Source organism: Ceratotherium simum, chromosome 11 (assembly GCF_057802395.1).
Source record: "Ceratotherium simum simum isolate JZ-2026a chromosome 11, ASM5780239v1, whole genome shotgun sequence".
Lineage (NCBI taxonomy): Eukaryota > Metazoa > Chordata > Mammalia > Perissodactyla > Rhinocerotidae > Ceratotherium > Ceratotherium simum.
Window position 1 is genome coordinate 64308815 of NC_141910.1, and position 19122 is coordinate 64327936.

Below are 19122 nucleotides of genomic sequence, written 5' to 3' on the forward strand. Positions count from 1 at the left end.
GTGCCTTTAAAGCAGGACAAATATCCTATAAACATAATTAACCCATTCATCCATTAATTAATGTGTTCCTTCTGAAACAGAGGTGCCCCCTTCGTGGTAATGGAGAGCACTTGCTATGTCCATTCTATCTCTAGAATGCAAATGCTCAATCTCTCCCCCACACACACCTTCCCATCAATAATGAGTGAAGGCTCTGACAACTAGTCAGCCCTTCCATACAGTGTCTTCCTCCTCCCTGTACTGGGTCTTGGAGGTGAGGGTGGGAAGAGAGGGGGATTCATTTCTGTTTGACAAAGAGGTGCTGGTGGCTGAGAAGGAGGTGACCTTGGTGAGTTGTGTCCAAGCACAGTAACTGGTCCATGTCCTCCTCCCACCGTGGCTGCAGACCCAGGACATCATCATTTCTGTCTGCAGTTTGGGGCGGCGCACTCCCCAGTGTTATGTTTAGGGGAGAGGTGATAGTCAACCTGGCAAGGGCACTTTGAATTAAAGGTCACTCCACAGAGATTTGGGCTGAGGCAGGCCAGTGGTAATGCTGCCACTTATTGGCATGAGGAGTTAGGAATGCTGGATCGTGTGGAGCGGGTGGTGGGTAGGTGTCTCTGATAGAAGGCTTGAGCTGTGGGGATGGCTGAGCCAGCTCAGAGACTGGGTCCACTGCTGGTGCTATTATACGTTGGTCTCTCGTGCTATCAGGTCAAAATACAAACCTTTTTATCTCTACCAGTTAGCTTTTAGTTTTCAAATGTAGCGATCTCTCCAGATGTCTGAACTGAGTCACGTTCAGGCATTCGTTATTTCAGGAACCCAGATCTTCTCCCCCTTTCCCTTCCTGGGGATGAGCTTTTGTTTTTAAAACATTAAAACACAAAAGGTCCCATCAGATGTTCTTTCTCAAGAGGATGCCTCTAATGATGACCCTCGAGGAGGCCACTTGGGGAATCCATGGTGATTCCTGTTCCTGCAATACTGTGACATGATTTGTCCCACTCTCGTGAACAAGAGGAAAAGGAAACGCTATTCTCAGAGAGAATCTGCTACTGTCCATCTATCCATTCATTCAGTGGCAAACCCTGGGGGCCAGGAGGTTATAAATAAACCATGGATATTCTAGACCTGGGCTCAGTGATGAACATGATTTTTTCACATTTCTCATATTCCCAGGATCCACCTCACTTCTGGCATTTGGACTTTGTCTTCTATTACTGGCTGGAGTAAACCCCTCATGGCTGATGGCTGAAGTGAGTTTATCCAGCTTGATGCTGGGCACCCCAGGACACAGCTTCTACTCCATTCCTTGACCTTTTGGACTCCTGGTCCCTCTGGGCAGCTCCTCTTCGCATGCTCCCTCCGGCCCTGGAACTTCACCCTGGGGCCAGGCCTCCCGCACACCCCAGAGGGGGCATTGATTACTGTGACTTTCCATGTTACAAATTGTTCAGAGCCCAGTAAACCCTGGGCAACACATTTTCTGACTTAATCTATTTCTGAAGTGTGCCTTTTTAAATCATCTTTTTTTTGTGTAAGGAAGATTAGCCCTAAGCTAAGATCTGTTGCCTCTTTTTGCTGAGGAAGATTGACCCTGGGCTAACATCCGTGCCCATCTTCCTCTATTTTATATGTGGGACACCTGTCACAACATGGCTTGATAAGTGGTGTGTAGGTTGGCGCCCGGGATCCAAACCTGTGAACCCTGGGCTGCCGAAGCAGAGTGTGCAAACTTAACCACTACACCACCGGGCCGGCCCCTTAAGTCATCTTGTTATGAGGAAAGGGGCTGGGGTTTAGCTTGTTTTGTTGGTAGATTGTGAAAAATAAATAAATGGTACTTCAGTAAATTTGAAAAGAAAGGAATCTTTCTCCTTTCTTTTTATCTGGACTCTACCAGTGCCCAATGTCAAAAATGCCCTTGATCCCAAATTGCTCAATAAACCATGAACAATAAAACAGAAGTAATTTCTCTTAATAAAAATGAATCCTTTCAATGACTAATTTGAAAGAGCAGTAATCTACCACAAAGAGCTTCTTTGAGACCTGTCTTTGTCACCAACTAGCTGTGAGACCTGCCACAGTGGTTAACCTCTGGGACCCTTTTGTCCGCTCTTTGTGAACAGAACGTGCAGGCTGAATATTCTGTAATCTTAAAAGGATGGCGCATCATTAACAATATAACACGAACAAATAGTGAGACCTTCCATTATATATAATTTTGTTTTTGCTATATAGATAAACCTTGATATTTAGAAAGTAACAGAATTATGTTACTCTCTGTATAGCCATTCGAAGTTAATTAGGCAGTGAATCTTAATTACCTACATTAGTTTAGCCTGGTAAAGTAAAATAAAACAGTTTCTGCACATTGTTTTCCAATCTGCCATTAACAGCAGAAACAGTCAAATATTCATATACTTGATCGGTGACCACTGACCCCAGGGTGTTTTAATTCATGACTGTATTTTCATCCCAGGCTAACAAAGTTTCCAGCTCTGGGATAAGCCTCAAAATTCTCTCTTGAAATGAGAATGAGAAGCATAAGGACTCAATAACATGTACCCCACCCCCCACTCCCACGCAACATGTGAAATGGCAATTCTTAAAAACCTGTACTCAGGCAATTAAGTAGCTCTCATTCCATTACACTCCTCTTCCTCAACTCTTACAATCTTGCATCTGCAAATATCTCAGCTTGAAATTATTGTCAGAGTAATGAAGTATCTAGCACTAAGAGCATCCTCGTTAGAATAGAATCTTTCATACTGTCTGGATTTGAAGGTAGCATTTTGGATCCCCCTTCTCCACTACCCAGAGCACAAGGACTTTAGGGACCGCCCAGTTCTCCTCCTCACCTGGCCTGTTTTGCTGGTGGGAAAACTCAGTCTAGAGAGGTCCACTGTTTTACCCAAAGTCATGCAGCAGCTAGCAGCAAACCTAGAACTAGAATCCAGGCTTTTGACTCCCAATCTGTTACCAAAAAGTGTATGCTTGATATGATGAAAGCTGGGAGTGAAAGGGAAAGAATTTCAAAAGATTAACCAAAAAAAGAAAGATTTTCCCAAATAGGTCCTAAGCCCTTTGATGCAGGCAAAGCGTTGGAAATGGATCTTGGTTAAGTTTCCTTTTGCAGCCCTGCAGACTTAGACTTCTCCTCTGTGCCTGGGAACATGGTGCAATATTCATGCAAACAGAATCTATTTGTTCTGAGACTTTTCAGAGGGAGAAAAGAAGTTAATGGCAAAATTAAAGGAAGGCATGATCATGGCTGCGCTTTGGCAGAGCAACCCTGAACAGCCGTCTAAAGTTAGACGTGGAAGCCCTGATTGGGAAAGGAGTCCTAATGAAGACGTTAACGAGAGCAGATCTATGGATGTGTCTGGAATCCTACTGACTGTTCCTTCACCTGCAGTCTGTGCTAGCTCTGGCGTTCCTGCCTTTCAAGTCTCAAGGCGTTTAAGTACTAGACATCTCAGTCAAAATGATGTAGAATCTATCTGTTTGTCTTTATTGTGTGTTTTAAATGGGCAAATAAATAACATTCGCATGCTGTAAGATGTTAGAATGATTTGATGAGGGAGGTTAGAGGATTTTGTAAAATGGAAATATCTGAAAATGGAAGCTATTACTGTGGCACTCTTCAGTGGTTACTGGGCACTGGCTTAATAGGCGCTTGCTTAAAGTCTAGGCATCTGCCAGGCATCACACATTCTTATATATGTGGAGCAGAATTTCTCAACACATGATCTACAGATACCTCTGCTGACTCATCTGAGGCCCTTGACAAATGCGGATGCATAGGTCCTGTTCCAGGGCCACCAGAGCGATTCTCTGGGGATGTATCTATCTGAACATTTGCATTGCTAACCTGCTCCCTGGGGACTTCTGATTCGGAAGACTACTGTAGAGGATGGAGATTCTTTCTTCTGTTTCTTTATTCAAAGCTGCTTACTCCATTTGATGAGTAGAATTTAATATGAGCTTAAATTAGGCTGAAAGAATGGTTTGAGGCAAGTTTGTGACGGGCCTTCTTTTTCTATGCCAGATAGTTTAGGCTTTACTCCATCGGAAATAGGTAGCTAAGCACACTCTTTGAGCAAGGTGGGATGCTAGACTTGATTTAGAAAAATGACCCTGGTAGCAATGAGGATAGACAGCAGTGAGATGACCAAGTCAGTCATTCAGGATGGGTTCTTAGTGACTATTTCTTATTTTTTTATGTTGCTGCAAAATCATCTAAGAGGAAGGAAAATTTATGATATCCTCTACACAACTCAGCTTTTCTCTCTGTCTCCATGAAGAGAAAGGCTTGGAGTGGGTTTCTTTCTTTGTTTCTTTGCTCCTCTCCACTTGTGGAGAAGTAGCTAATCTGATTAGTGTGATTATGACCTTGTTTAGTCTGGTTGTTCTTAAATTTTGGGGTGCATAAGAATCACTTGGAGGGCGTGTGACACCAAAGGCTGCTAAGTCCCACCCCCAGAAATTCTGCTCGGGTGGTTCTGGGTTGGGTCCCAATGAGCTTGCATTTCTAACAAGTTCCTAGGTGACGGTGACGCTTCTCCACCAGGGACCACACTGGAGAACCATTCCTTTAGGCCCAAATTCTCTTTCCCTGGCAACCTCATGAAGCAATAAGTTTTTTTTCCTTTGAGTTTTTAAATAAAATAAACTTATGAGGCAGGAAAGGAGACAGTGAGGGGTTGGAGCCGCCGCCTCTTTGATCTATGGCTGGAGGGCTCTGTGGGGGCAGAGGTGCAGATCCTGGGCTTGGGGACAGGAGTGCCTCAAGTTTTGGCCTGAGCTTGAGGACAGGGGAGTGCTGCAGCCGCGGGGCCGTTCTTTGTTCTGGGGCCCAAGCAAGGATGCTCCGGGAGGCCCAGGCAGCCTGGAGAGGAGCTGACTCTTCAAGGACTTGGGGTGGGACAAGGAGAGGGGGCACCCAGACCATCCTGTTGGTCCCAACCATGGCCCCTGAGCTCTGCATTCAACTGCTGCCCAGTGTCTTCAGGGGGCAGACTCAGTGGGTTCTCCTTTGCTTACTTTTTCAATGAATTAAACTCATCTGTGCTCTTCCTATCCCTATTGGGGGGAGGCCCCCTGCTCTGGCTTTTCAGTCTAAGACCATGCGTGTAAGTCAAGGTGGGCCTGTCTATGGGTCCAATTGCTCCACTTAGATGGGATGCTCTGTTGGGCCCAGGTCCCAATAGCAATCTCCAGTCTCAGTTTACTGTTGATGCTTTTATTCACCAGGTTTCTGGCAGGAAGACAGCAAGAGGGGTGAATAGTAGGATTTGGGCATCAAACATCCCTCATACTCTTTTTGCCCTTTGTGAAGAACGTTAGCTTTCTTATGGAGGGAGAAGCTGACTATTTGCCCACATGAGCGGATATGCCAGGCTTTGGCCTAGCAGGTTGCAGTAGGTTGTGTGTGGTATTGCAGTGACAGGCTAACATCATATTACTGGGACTTTAAATTACAAAAAGCAGCTAAATTATACAGCCAGAACATTAATGTGTGATGTTTCGGGCTTTGACTGAGTGTGCTAGATCAGCTTTTCCAAATTCAGTCTCGGTTTTGTTTTAATTTCATCCAGAAGAGGGAACTGTGGAGACCTGGAGTCATTCCTATCCCCAGGGTCTCAAGTCAGTTCTAGATTGTTCCCTTCATCAGCCCTGAACATGGATGTGGGTTTCAGAGACCCTTACTGAGATAAATTACAGAGAAATGTTGCATTTTTAATCAATTAACAGATAAAAAGGAGTAAGATTTCCTCCTTTATCAGCAACATGTCATCTTGGTAGATTGAGACATAAAGCCTATTAAATGGAAAAAGCATTAAAATATCCTATGTCTAGAACAGACTGTTTTTAGAAATCGAGTTTTGTCAGTTATGTTGGAGCAGAATTAGTTTGAAAGAAAAAAAAAAAAGACAAGTTTTTATTGTCAAGTCAGAGAGAAGTAGTAGAAAAGGGAAAGAAAACCTGAAGGAAGATGTGCTGATTGAAGTGGGGCAAGAAGGGAATTTTCTTAATCCAGAGACTGAGAAAGCAGAGAACACGGGTATGAATGGAAAAAGATGTGTACCCATCTTTAACTGCTTTTAAAGGAAGAACCAAAAACAAAGGCAGGGATTTAGTGGTTACTAGATCAAAGACTGGATTTCTCCCCTAAATTTTAGCCACGTTAAGCAGCACATTTTTAGAGTGAAGCAGAATGTTTCGCAGAGCGAGACTGTGGTGGACATTATTGAGAGACCTTCTTGGCAGCACGAGGGGAGGGGTCAATCATAAGAGCAAATGGAAGGCAATGTAAAACCTGGGACAGACACCTGAGGACATCGCGTGAGATTTGTTCGGGTTGCTGAGGGAATATCAGCATAGCATATTTACTTAGTTTTCAGGTTAACACAGCTACCTGTGAAAACAGGTGTGGTATGTACTATGAGAGAGCATGGCTAGGACATTTATGCAGTAGAGAGATTTTGGACAGAGAACATCCTAAATTTCAGCCAGAAAGGTCAAAACGATGGAAACTAAGGCTGGGTTTGCTGTAGACCGCTGGGAAGAGATCTCCTGCGTGGTGGGCTGCATTTATTTTTGGCAGCCCTGGGGCTGACTGAATTCATGTCTCTCAAGCAGGGGACAGCACAAGATAGAATCTGCAGGTGTGTGTGCACTTGGCCCAGGAGCAAAGAAAAGGGAAGGGAGGCACAGTGATTCAGCAAACGGGATTAGCTCCGCATAGGGTTGAGAAGAATGAGAAGCAATTTAGAAAGTAGGTTAAAGTTTTTTAAACTCCACTTGGCCTGCTGAGAAGGAAGAGGAGAAAAACAGAGGAACCAGAGCACTCAGAGACTTATCCCTCTGTGATAGAAAAATGAGGAAAGAAAGAAATTTTGCTGCTAGAGAAATAGAAAAGGTTAGTCAAGGTCTGGAAAATTCAAAATGTGAGAGATGAGAAGATTTGCAGGGAGAACACATGGTCCAGAGCATATTGATTCTCACTGCCCCCCGGAGGTCCACATGCTTTTGAAAGTTCATGAATTTGCTGAAGGTAATTTAAAACTGAGACAAATGTAGAGAAGTGGAAGACTACCCTTAAGACATAAGTTTCCTAAGGCTGTGTGACTCAAGAGTAATAGCCACTAATACACAGGAATAAAATATGCATTGGCATCTTGTTGGGAGTGGATAATAGCACAGAGAAAGCAAGGCAGTGAGCTTGGTTTGGAGAACTGCCTGTTATAAACGTTATAAATGTGAAGAAAACTTCTTACAAGAGACAATGTCACTAGACAGAGTCTATACAGTTCAGTGTTGAGTTCTAGAACATACAGTTCAAAATGGAGATAGAATTTCAGAGAGCCAGATCCTAAGATGGAGTGTCTAACGTTAATTGTCTAAATCTTTTAAGTTAGGTTAGTTCCAAATGTCACTTCTAGAGAGCAGAGGCTGTCTGATGGATGGAATTTTTTTTTCCAAGAAACCAGAAGGTCATAATTAACCTCTCAGTAGAAGATCTCTCCTTACTGATTTTAGAATGGGACTCCTGGGACAAAGAGATCAGCATCGAGCAGCACTGAAACCCAAAATATTTTCTCAGCCAGCACTAGGCCCCTGTTAGGGTCTGTGGCTGGAGACAGCACTGTGAGCCTAGGTCACTCTCTGAAAAGTGTACTGGGGTCTGAAAACCCAGTTCCATCTAGTTCTCCTGAGCGTGGGGATTTGCTTATGCTATCTAAATTTTGTTGGCATGAGTTTGGTGCTGTGATACTCTTATGTGTCCTTCTGACTGACTCTGGAAAATGGCAATCATGAGCAACTTGGAGTTGCACTAATTCAATTTTGGAGGTGCTACAGGCTGTACCCATTCCAGCAGAAGGTGGCTCAGGATGCAACTCCTGCCAAAGAACCCCAACGCCCTCCGAGGGAGACGCAGCTGACTGAGAGAGAACAGAATAAGGAAGTAGGGAGTAGATTAGTTTCTAGACTGCTGTAAGAAATTACCACCAATGTAATGGATTAAAACAACACAAATTTATTATCTTATGGTTCTGTAAGTCCAAAGTGGACATTAGTTAACTTCACTGGGCTAAAATTAAGGTCTTGGCAAGCCTGCCTTCTTGAAGTTCTAGGAGACAGTCTGTTCCTTTTTCTTTTGCAGCTTCAAGAGGCTGCCTACATTCTTTGGCCCATGGCCCCTTCCCTCCATCTTCAGAGCCAACAACGTTAGGCCAAGTCCCCCTCATGCTGCCATCTTTCTGGTTCTGATTTCCTCTCTGCCTCTCTCTTCCCCTTTTATGGACCCTTATTATTACACTGAACCCACCCAGACAATCCAGGATATCTTACTATTTTAAAGTAAACTGATTAGCAACCCTGATTCTATCTGCAATCTTCATTCCCCTTTGCCATGCAAAATAACATATTCACAGGTTACAAGGATTAGGATTGATGGACATCTTTGGATGGGGAAGGCATTATTCTACCTAACACAGGGAGCAAGAAGCTCTGACTTCAGTTCTCTAAATGTTAATTTACAAAGCAGAGGGGATTTTATTTTTTGTTTTACTTCCTCTTTTCCAATGTGATAATGAGGGGATCCACATTCAAATTTGAGGCATTTTTTATGTTACTGTTCGGTGTTTATCTTGTTAAGCAATATTTGGATGATGTGGCTCAGCATACTGTGATATGAGAAATAGAATAGGTGATGAATTTTTGGCCTAGGATGCAGTGTGTTTGTGAAGCTAATTTAACTAATGTTCTATTCTAATTCTTTGCAAGGGCCTCTGGGGACTAGAGCTGAACTGCCCAGGTCATAGGAGGGGCAGCTGTAGGTCTGCGCACATAGATAGAAGCAGGGCCCCTCAACGCAATGATGATCTTTTCCCCTGAATAGAGCAATACTCCTGGCTGACCAAAGTCTTGGCCTTTGAACCCAATGGGTTAAGAAAAAACAAAAGTGGGGGAGAGGAGGGAGAAACACTCAGCCTTCTCTTCCTGTGCCAAAGAAGGCTCTGCTCTCTTCCCCATGAGTGGGGGCTATTGCTGTGGGCAATTTCAGATTTTCTCTCTAGTGTTTTCTTGGGTCCCTACTAATCTGGTTGCGGGAAAGTCATGCTTCTCTCTCTCTTTGCTTGACTGGAGAATCCGTAAAAGGGAAGTGAGTTCTTTTCTGCTTCCTGTCTCAGTGTGATAACACTATACCCATCCTCTGTTCCAGTGCAGCTTTCAGCTGCATGGGAAAATCTGATAAAGCCTGCCTGCGGGTCCCATTACCTTAGAAGGTCCCATTTGTCCTCAGGCCCAAGTCGTAGTCTCCAAACCAACTCTATTAAGAAACCCTACATCAGTGGGTTTTATGCAATGTCTAAGGTTAATAAAGCTCTTACATTAATCCCTATTGACTGTCACTTCTTGGAAGTTACATAAAGGCTTAAACCCAGTGGGATAGAGGGGAGTCCTTGGTGCCCAAATCTACAGCATATCTGGAAGAGAAAAAGAAATCCTTAAAAGCAGAACATAAAGATGATGTTAAAACACTTCTCTCATTCTACCAAAGCTGTGACCTAAATTAATATCCACAGCTTTCTAAACACATATGCGTTTTTATGGAGTCTTAGCCCACAATGCTGTGATCTTCATCATTATCGTCTTCATTAGAAGCAGATGGCAGCAAAGTGTTACCTACACATTTAGATAAAGTTTAAATAATTCCTCAGAAAACAGTAAGGCAGCCTAATCAATTCTTCAAGGAGCTATAGGAACTCTGGAGGGCATAGGGGGTTTATTTAGTAAACAATGGCTCCAAAAAATTAATTTATGGTCTAAGAAGATGAAGAGTCTTTGAAATTGAAAAATAGAGTCCTTTATGCTAAGATCTCATCAATATTACTGGGATAAATTTTTGAACTTTAATATTTTTATTTGCTATTTTCCTATGACAAAAACTTATGGTTTGTTATAGATTTGGAAAATATAGAAAAGCAAACACACACATGCAAAGGTATCCCAAGTTTACCCAGGAAAAATCACTGTTGAGAACTGTGGTGAATGAGCTTTTGTTATAAACAGTCCAGCCTTTCCACTCAGAAGACTGTCCTCCAACCTCCTCTGCGTTGATACTCCAGGGCCTCTCGGAAGAGCTCCCAGGACTTTCCTGCTTTGATATCTTTTCCTGACATAGCTGCCCACACCAGCCAAGCTTTGTTTCCTGCGTCCCCTCTTTTGAAAAAGCAGATCTCAGTATTCCAGAACATTTGTTACACTTTGTTCAATCCCTTGAGCCAGGCAACCTCGAAGGCAGGAGCCATGTGTGTGCTCTGAAGGGAGATGTTAAGGAGGAGGGCTTAACCCTGGTGAACTGCTGAATATTTGTGTTATTTTCTGAATTCAGCATATTTTTCAGCTAGTTTTCCTCTAACACAAGACGTTTTGAACTCTATGAATTATTTATTTTTATTTTTGTTTTTAGACAAGTAGATTAATAGGAATAACCTATGCTTATAATCTCTTTTCTAGACAAAGCTCAGAATCAGAATAAACTGGCCTCCCCTTCTCTTCTCCCATCACTATATTTTCTTCAGTATAGGTTAAAAAGTACACAGAAAGATTTTTTTGTGTATTGATTTTAGGGCCCAAAACCAAAAAATTAGCTGCTGCAACTCAATTTTAAAGTGATATGCCTAAGAAAGTATTCTAAAATAAAATATGTTTTTAAAACTTTTTGACATTTAATGGCAGCCATTTTTCTTTTTAGTTTGCTTCTTTACTAATTCGAGTATTTCAATCTCTTCTTTTTGAATGGTTTTAAAAATTCTTTATAATTAGCTATAGCTACTACTGGAATGAAGCAGTATTTTCCTAGACAAATAAAAATACCTTGTTTTTGTATAGTGATCATTTTCAAGTGCGTTTATTTGATCTTTGCGGGAGCTTGTGGTGTAGACAAATCAGGGCTTTTTCCATTTATTGGGGAGGAAACCTTATTGAATATTTCATAACTTTACCTTTCTTGATGAATACATCTCTGACTTCTTATAACACATACAGACCCTTGAGTTAACTGGTGGGTGGTTATTGTGGTGACCACAAGGCCACAGAGCTAGCGAATGGCAGATTTGAGACCAGAGCCCAATATCCTGTATCCAGGTTCTTCACTCTTGGCCCTCACATCACTTTCTATCTAAAAGGACTAAAATTATTTCCATTTAGGTGACTAAAGAAACCTGAGGTATCCCTGACTGAGAGCTTTTACCATAAAAGAAATTCTTTTTCATGTTTGAAAAGCTTTAAGTTGCACGTTGGCTCTTACTTCACAGCCATGACCAACCCCGCCAGTTCCTCAGCAGAGAGCATGCTGGGAGGATAGAGGAGACAAATGGACACCACAATGCTTTACCAGGGCTGAAAGGTCCTCTTTTGGAATGTGATTTCCTAGAGCTCTTTATTAGTTAGTGCAACAAATATTTATTAAGCTCTTGCTCTGTGTCAGAGACTGTTCTAGTTCAGGAGATAAAGCAGTAAGCAAACTAGACAAATAGCCCTCCCTCCTGGAGCTCCTATTTTAACAGTTGTCTTAGTATTTTATTTTTCTTAATATTCCTATTTAAAACCTGCCTTTAGCACCACTTATCTGAGTGCTTTCACCATAATTGATAACTTTGGTGGCAGAACAATCCTTAATATTACTGGATGCTACAACATGCCTTTATCTCGTTTAATCCCCGTAACCACACATCTACCAGCTGGCATGATAATTTTCACTCTATATAATTAGTACGTAGTAAGATCCAGGATTTTAACATAGATCTGACTCCTAAAGCTGTGCTCTTCACCACTATCCACACTGGCTTACCTTAAATATTGTTGTCTTAGATTGCAGGTCCAAGAAACTAGTTCAAAGTGAAAATTGAAATTACTTTCTTTTTGTATCAGATAAATTCAAAATAAATTAGCTTTCAAATCAGAAGGAAAGATACATTTGTTCTTTAAGTTCCATTGTGAGGTGGTAAATTAGAAGTATAAACTTCAGGGAAGATGATGACCTATATTTCATCACTTTTCTAGCTTATGTAAGTCTCTTATTACTGTTGAAAACTATACAGACAACCATTATCAGCAATTGTCTTCAGTTTTTTGTGGCGGATCAAGAGTACACAGTAGACTGTATTGCATAGGTTAAAATGATTGCCCATAGATTTTAATTATTTTTGAATTTATCTTTGATGGAAAATATATGTCATAACTTAAGGAAGCACGTATGCAAAATGTTGATCTACATACATTGTGGGAAGTGAATTACTAGAGGCTGACATAGCTGTGTATGAGTGTTCACGGCTTCTCCTCAATCAACGGGCTTTGATAATCCATATAACCCGACTTACATTTTTCTTGTAACTTTGAAATGTTTGCATGTTTTGATATCCGTTTCCTTTGCTTTCCCTTTCCTGCTCCCTCTCTGGTACCCCGTCTTTCCTCTGCAAATATTTATTATGGCTACTCTGTGTAACACTGATACCGTTAGGAATTAAAAACTGGGCCCAGTCCTCATGATTCTGACCACAATTTCAGCATAAGCTTTGGAAATAGCAGTGGGTTCTAAGTGCTTGGAGGAAGTTAAGGTCACCACAGATGTGCAAACAAGTATAATGTAGGGGGAAATTAGTAAAAAAAATCAGGTAATATTAATAGCTGCTAATTATTGAGAGATCACCATGGCAGGCCCTCCTGCTCAGTGGTTTACAGACATTAGCTCATTTAATCCTCACAGCAGCCAATCTGAGACATAACTGATGCTGAGAGAGGTGAAATAACTTGCTTGTGGTTGCACTGCTTGTAGGTATGGGGTCAGGATTGGACTCCAGGTAATTTTAGTTCTTCTCCGTGATGTGATGGTGTTGTGAATATTCAGAAATGGAGAGATTAAGAGCCTGGAGAGATGGTGAGGAAGGCTTCATGGAGGCCAATACCTCTATACTGAGGTAAAAATTCTTATTAACATTTCAATCACACTTATATCACTTCTGCATTTCAGGTGTAACTTGACAGTTTTGACCATCTACTTCCTTAATCATATTGAGATTAGCTAAACCGTATAGCATTATTGATTATAATTAGTTACTTAATCAAACAATTGTAATGATCACACTTCTCTATAAATTGAAGACAGCACCATTCACATTTGTGCACACTTTATTATAGTCCTCTTCATTTTTCTTGTCACAGTCACAGAATGCTGAGGTTTGATTTCAAAGTTGTCTTTTGCTGCTTGTATTTTGTATCAGATTCTAGGAGTGCACCAAAAAGAAATTATATAAGATTTCATAATATTCTCAATCAGAAAAAAACACACAAATTGTGACCAAAATGTACAGGTATTTAGAAAAAAGTCATTAGATACCTTGGCCTTTATCATGAAAGCTTTTATTATGAAGTTAATTAGAAACAATAATCTACAGTCATATGCCACATAACTATGTTTCGGTTGACGATGGACCACATATACAATGGTGGTCCCATAATATTAGTACCATATAGTCTAGGTGTGTAGTATCTAGGTTTGTGTAAATGTACTCTATGATGTTTGCACAATGACAAAACCACCTAAGGACTCATTTCTCAGAACGTATCCCCATTGCTAAGCTGCACATGACTGTATTTGGCCTTACAATGTACCCATCCTAAGCCCAGAGCTGTGGCTAATCTTTATTGCTCTTTTATGTGAATCGAAAAGTGCCCCCTCTGTGTTGGTACACTGCTAGGCAAGGGGAGGATGCCTTGCTGAGGAGGAGCAAGCATCCCTTCCTTCAGGCGCGTGAGCCCTGAGCCATTACACAAGCTTGGCGGGTGGAAAGAGGGGTGGATTGCAGCCCCTACTTGCCAATGGACCAGGAAACTTTGTGAAGCACACACATGGCATAATCATACACCGTGCTCTTGCTTGTGTCTGTTACTATAGAGGAAATAACAGGAAGAATGCTGAGTATTTTGCACTCGTTTCTCGTTGTCTTACAATCACCTGTTGGGTAGGTAATGAGGAGACTGACTCAGAGAAGTTAAGAGCACACAGCTACCAAGTGTAGGTGTCAAGATTCAGACTGAGCTCTGATTAATTCTAAAGTCTGGCTCATTCTTGCTAATAAACTAATACCGTATCTCTGCTCTGCAAAAATTTTCAAACTTGTTGGGCGGCACACTCAGCATTCATGAAAGAAAGCAGCAAACAGAATCCTCTTTTTTTTGTGCACATCAAACATTTCCCCATCTCTTTGCCTTTGTTCGATCTCTACTAGAAGGCGTCCCCTCTTCTCATTTGCATGTGTTCAAATCTTACCTATTCTTCTAGATGTCAATCTCATGCTACTCTCTCCATCAAGCTTTTTCTTGATTCATTTTAGTGTGGAAATAATCTCCCTCCTCCAAGTCACCAAAGCACATTCTTTTCCCACACGTACGGATCTGATCCTGTTTGAGCTGGCATTATGGCTACATGTGTATATGCTTTTTTCCCACCCAAGAATTTATATGGGCTATAAATTCTTAGATGCTGCCATTATATGTAATTTGTCTTTTTATCATCACTGCCTGGCACAGTGTAGGAGCTCAAGTTTGGTGATTAAATGAATAAGTGATTGAATGAATGAATTAACCAACACTGGTCAAGTTTTATTTTCAATAAAATGTATTCAAATCACCCGTACCACTGGAAATAATGACAAAATTTGTATAAGACACTTAAAATATCCTCAAATATCTTTAAATCTTTAAAGAATTGACATGGTAATTGTTATGTGTTGAACTATATCCCCTTCTCCAAATTCAAATGGTGAAGTCTTAACCCCTAATACTTCCTAATGTGACTTTATTTGGAAATAGGACCACTGCAGATGTATTAGTTGTTAAGAGGCTAGAGAGAAACAATGCATTACCTACAGAGGAACAACAATTTAAACAGCAGTGAATTTCTCATCTGAAACCATGGAAGCCAGAAGGAAGTGGCACTGAATATTTCAAGTGCTGAAAGAAAAGAGCTATCAGTTCTGAATTTGTAGGCAGCAAAAATATCCTTCAGGAATAAAGGGAAAACACAAATATTCTCAGATGAAGGAAAACTAAGAATTTGTTGGTAGCAGGACCACCTTTAAAGAATGACTAAAAGAAGTTCTCTAAACAAGAAAAAAATGACAAGAGAGGAGGCTGGCCCATGGAAGAGAGGAAGACCAGTGAAATGTGTAAAACTAGAGATAAATATAAAAAGCTATCTTTTTGCAATGGGTTTTTAAAAATTATGTTTGATGGTTGAAGCAAAAATTATAACATTATCTGATGTGGTGCCCAATGTATGTCGAGGAAAGAATTAAGTCATTCATATTTTAAAAGTGAGATGAGTAAAGGGACCTATATAGAGCTAAGATTTCTACATTTTACTTAAAGTGGTAAGATGTCCATATTAGAGACTCTAATATGTTATGTATGTATATTGCAATACCTAGAGTAACCACGGAAAATACTCTTCAAGGTGCTATATTCAAAAACACTGTAGATAAATCAAAATGACATTAAAAAGATATTTAAGTAATCCATAAAAGTGAAGAAAAGGGAGACAGAGGCATGAAAAACAGAACAAACATACAGAAAGCAAATAATAAATGGGCAGACTTATGCCCCATCATGTCAATTATTACTTTAAATGTGAGTGGTCTAAATACATCAATTAAAAGACAGATTTGCCGAGTGGCTAAAAAACAGGACCCAACTATATCCTGTCTGCAAGAAACTCACTTAAAACATAACCATATAGGTAGGTTCAAAGTAAAAGGATTGGAAAAGGTATATCATGCAAGTATAATTAAAATGATATGCAGTAATGCCTTATGAAGCATACCTCACACAGCACACAGGTCAGGAGGGTTCTAGAATGTCTGAAAGAATGGTACGGGTAGTGATTAATTTTAGACTTTGGTAATTTAGGCATGCAAATTGCAATTTTTAGGAAAACTATTAACATAATTTCAATAGAGCATGTACCTTCCGAACCAGTAGAAGAAAAAAATGCAATGAGAAAAACAATCAACCCAAAGGAAGTGAGAAGGAAAACAAAAGTAAACATAAAACAGGAGAGACAAATAGAAAAATGGGGGGAGGGAAGGGCTGTGAAGGGGAGAGGCTCATGAATAGCTTCTAAGGTACTGGCAACGCGCTGGTGTCCTGAGTGTTCCCTTTAATGTATGTTTGATGTCGTCACGTTTGAAATTCTCAAGGCCTTTGCCTTGAATTTATGCTCTTGTTTTCTTCTTTCCTTTGACCTGTTTTTTTCAGTATCTTATTCAGGCTACTCTTTCTATGCTTTTTTTTTTTTCCAATTCTGGAGTTGTATCTTCTGGACCTTTTTTCCTTCATGCTGTACATACTGTTGTGAGGAATTGCATGCCTTTTCTTGGCTTAGTTTTGTTTTTTTGATTTAATTTTTGCCTTCTATGTGGTGATAGTCCTAATCTTTATTTTTGATATCATTCTATCTTCTCAGCTCCTGAGTTATATATCCAACTAGGCACTTGTTACATAATCTCTCTTGAATGTCTCATAGGCATCTTAACTCAACGTGTCGAAAATGGGATTTTCTTACCACCTCCCAAATGTGCTCTGCCTCCTGTTTCCTGTTTCAGTGAATGGCGCCAACAGCCACCTCACTGCCCTAAACACAGATCGTTCCTGGTTCTTCAACGGATGTAGATTCAAAGGTCGCATTTCTGTTGTCTGGCTATTTTTTTTTACATCTCTACAGCTACCCCCCGACTCCCACACACAGATTTTGCTGCTGTCATCTTTTTTGTGGCTCACTGTAACAAGTTTAAGACGAGTCCTCTGGCCCCTAGTTTTGCCACTCCCAGCCGTTTTCTTCAGTGCTTCCTAGCAGACTCTATTCTGCCTGTAATTTACTGAGAATGGTCATGCTTCTCACCTACTAGAGATCTCTTTACTGGCTTCACATTTCCCTTAGGGTTTAGTCCAAACTCCTTAATATGGGAAACATGAGTGCTTGCCATGTGGGGGGCCCAAGGCATCTAACATTCTGAAATCACACTGTCAGTTTCACGTTTAAACAGCATGGCTTAGGCCCCCATTCCACAGGAAACCTGTCTTCCTCCTTATATCTCTGTTCTTGGGAGGTTTAGGACTTTTCTGGTCATCTGATTCCTTTTCCTCATTGAATTCCTGAGTGTTCTACTTCTCACCTCATATGGTTGCCAGATAGTTCCTACATATGAGGCTTCATTCTGGAGGGCCTGCTCCTGTTTTTTTCTAGTCTTCCAAAGTAACTTTAATATCAGGCTGTAGCTGACATTTACTGAAGTTGGGGTGGGTGGCAATCAGGGGTTACAGTACAGTTCTTGGAATAACTTGAACCTGCACATTAGTTATGACTGTCATAAAAGTTATTTGACCTCCCTCCCCATTTCTCTACCTTTTTCTCTGTTAAAAGACTCTCCTCACCTCTCACGGTCTTATTCTGTATTTTAATTGCCCTCGTCCACGCCTTCACCTGGGCTGTCCACGGAAACTGTAAGTTCTCTCTCTTATGGAGAGCAATTCAGCTCTCATGCTTATCTTCTCTCCCCACATCAGGCTACAACCCCTCTTCCTCTCCTTTCTCAAGCAATAGATCCATCACGATGTTTTCCTAAATAGAAAAATCAGTGGCTCCGGAGGTGAATCGTGTTATTCTCTTAGGATAGAGAAGCAGTAGCTGTAGCAGATACCTTGTTTACTAAACAGCAGTTGTGGTTTTTTTTCCTTTTTTTGATGAGGAAGATTAGCCCTGAGCTAACATCTGTTGCCAATCCTCCTCTTTTTGTTGAGGAAGATTGGCCCTGAGCTAACATTTGTGCCCATCTCCCTCTATTTTATATGTGGGGTGCAGCCACAGCATGGCTTGATAAGCGGTGAGTAGGTCCGCACCTGGGATCTGAACCTGCGAACCTTGGGCCACTAAATTGGAGTGCGTGAACTTAACCACTATGCCACCAGGCCAGCCCCTAAATAGCAGTTTTTAATTCCTGCTACACGTGGCATACCCAACCCTTGGCTCCATGTTCCTGACTTCTCTCTTATTCTCTACTTTGGGCATTCTGAATGGTGTTTAGCATTTGCACTTCTAGGAGACTCTCTGCCTTTGTGTGTTTTCTTCTCTGCTTCTTGGAACACCTTACCACAATCTTTTTCCTAGCTAAGACTTTCCAAAAGTCAGATTTTAGTTTAATTCCTCCAACCAGGCTTCCCCGATGCTCTGGGTTACGTTAGATACTCCTGACATGTGGCTTCAAAGGGCGCCGTATGTCCCTTTCTGTGGAAATTATCACATTTCATTGTAGTAATCTGCCTGCTCTCTGAGGTCAGGGCCTCTGTCATCTTTGCCACAGTAACTTTGTGTCAAGTACGGTCCCTGCCCCGGTACAGTATAAAAATCAAAGAATGTCGACCATATAAATGAAACACAAGTTCATGGCTGTCTTCTGAGAGGCTCAGAGGAATCTTCACTGCTCTCCACCAATTTTGATACAGGATTGCCAATCACTCGGGATGGACAACACTTGCCTCCTAGACTGGACGATTTCTGTAGTTCTTACCCCTCTCTGGTGTACTAATATTCTGTAATCCTGGATCATTTTTTCCAAAAGTAAAACAAACAAAAAACACTGCAATTTCTTAGTTTCTGAGAAAAGTAAAACCAGATTTAATCTTCTTTATTAGATTCTGTCATTTTTCTAGGATCTCTTAATTTAAAGTAGAGACTAAGATATACCTAGGTTACTAGAATGGTAACGTAGCATGAATTTGCTATCACATTTGCCTACAGTGGGGTTCATTTATGTCCTATTTCACTTTGACTCATTTGATTTAACTGTTCTTGAAATATTATACTTTCTTCTATAAACTTAGATCTTCAGAGCATTCCCCTCATGTAACAAATTTATTTTTTACAAACTTAAGGATGAAAGAACCCTAACCCTATTCTTCCTTCCAAAAACCTTCAATGAGTTATTTTAAAATTGATTTAGTTAGTATTTATAAAATATTATAGTATTGTAGTACCATGCACTCTTTTTAACAAATGATTTCAAAGTT

General features: G+C 40.9%; 1 long non-coding RNA gene across 1 annotated transcript in view; it reads left to right on the forward strand.

The window, feature by feature from the left end:
* LOC147916024 (uncharacterized) overlaps positions 1–2111 on the forward strand; it is a 34268-nt gene extending 32157 nt beyond the window's left edge. Inside the window, exon 3 of the long non-coding RNA XR_015553682.1 lies at positions 1165–2111. This is a non-coding gene — a long non-coding RNA (uncharacterized LOC147916024). The remainder of the gene's footprint in view (positions 1–1164) is intronic.
* Positions 2112–19122: the final 17011 nt, after the last annotated feature.